Source organism: Topomyia yanbarensis, chromosome 2, assembly GCF_030247195.1.
Source record: "Topomyia yanbarensis strain Yona2022 chromosome 2, ASM3024719v1, whole genome shotgun sequence".
In the NCBI taxonomy this organism is placed as follows: Eukaryota; Metazoa; Arthropoda; class Insecta; order Diptera; family Culicidae; genus Topomyia; species Topomyia yanbarensis.
In genome coordinates this window covers 140,485,702-140,487,549 of record NC_080671.1, presented here as the reverse complement: position 1 = coordinate 140,487,549, position 1,848 = coordinate 140,485,702, and positions in this window count along the sequence as shown.

Below are 1,848 nucleotides of genomic sequence, written 5' to 3'. Positions count from 1 at the left end.
CCAAAGACATTCTTAGCCACTGTATATATACGTCCCTATTCGCATTCCTCGCTAGCCTTACGAGTTGCTCTCTAGGTCGTTAGGTCGAACAATACAAGGGGCTAATAGCAAGAGTGGATTAAAATGTTGTTAAAGCAAAAGTAGGTTAAAATATTCTGTTAGATCAGAAATGATATAGTTATCATAACCTCTGGCAAAAGTGAGTCAGATATTAATTAGCACAAAAATGGTTCGACAAAATTTTCAGGGCTCATTCGTTCAGTGACTTTCGGACCGATAGATCGATCTTTCTAGTCCGTGCGGTGTAACGTTATAAAAAATAGTACTAATCCGCTGTTAAGTTCATCGGCCAGTAGCGCAGTGAAGCAGCAGGCACCCTAATATTACATTTCCCATACTTGTCTCCAATGGGCCCGTGCAAAAATGACTGCCCCTGATAATGATTTGCCTTAAGGCGAGATGGAGGTAGACATATAATTGCCTCCCCAACTGAAATTGTACCCACCCTCCGTAATCAGAATCTTATGCAGATTTCTTGAGTTTTGACGGAGTGATATTCAGCTGTGATTGAAGTATCGAAAATTCGCTCTGATAGGCTTTGGGTGGTGGTAAATCGAGGGGCAAGCACTGGCAGGTTTGAGTGCGTCATATTGAAAATACCAACCTATTTTGAATATAATTAAAGTAATGAAAGTATTTAAAAATACTTCTGTTGTATTTAATAAGGTACTTAATGTAATTAATGTCGATGTGTACGTACTTAAAGTATTTAAAGTACAAAGGCGCTGTACTTAAAATCAATTCGTTTCAGTAATTAAAATACAATGCTTTTGAAGCGTACTTTTTTTAATCTTTGCGGTACTTAAAGTACTTTATGGTGCTTAATGGTACTTAAAGTGACTAATTATATAAGACTTTTGCCACTGAGTGGTATTTAAGATTTAGTGCTTGCCCCTCGTGGTAAATAGTTCAAAACAGGCAAATGATATTTCGGACTACGGGTCTTTTACGAAGGAGTATGGAGTATATGTACCATCGAATCAGGTTGAATGTAGCGGAGTCGTCTCAGATTCGAGTTTGAATTGCGCGGATCTGGTGACACACGGGGATGGCTGTTTTAAAGACCCCATGCTCTAGCCATTGAAGATAATGGAGTGCAAACGTTTGCATTCAGCATCAGTCTCCTAAGGTTCGTTGTAAAGGCTAGAAAGTGTTTCTTTCGGACGCCGCGTGTAAGACCTTTCGGGACGACGGGTTACCCGCTAGTTATCGACAGTATGCTACGTTAGGCACACGAATGAAGAATTTGGTGAAAGCTAAGAAACGGAGTTACTAGCGTCGGTTCGTTGACGGACTACCGAGAGAAACATCGATGAGCACTCTGCGGCACGGCCCGGCGTATGTGAAACCGACACAGTTCTAACACAGATAAGAGATATTTTGGCTAGAACAACATTTCTTAAAAACCTCTGGTACAGGTTGGGAAACAGTGCTTAACTATTGCCATCTACGCAAGTGTTAGCTACACGTGTTTGACAACTGTATCCCAACTGCATAGCATCGATCACTGCGCCACCTACAAACGTTGGCCAAACTTGTTTCAGACGTCTGATTGATTTGGAATTATTTCAGTAGCGGATATTTCGATACGTTTCGAATATAGCCTAAACATCTGTTATCTGTGGTACTAACGAGACCGTGGAACCATTGGATACTAGATTTCGCAAAAAAGTTTGTCCGGATTTCGCCCCGGTACAGAAGATCTACCGCGCTGCATCTCCTTATGATAGCGCGAACGAAACATCTTTTTTGATGGAAGAGTTCTCACTCCCATCATGTAACAATCAA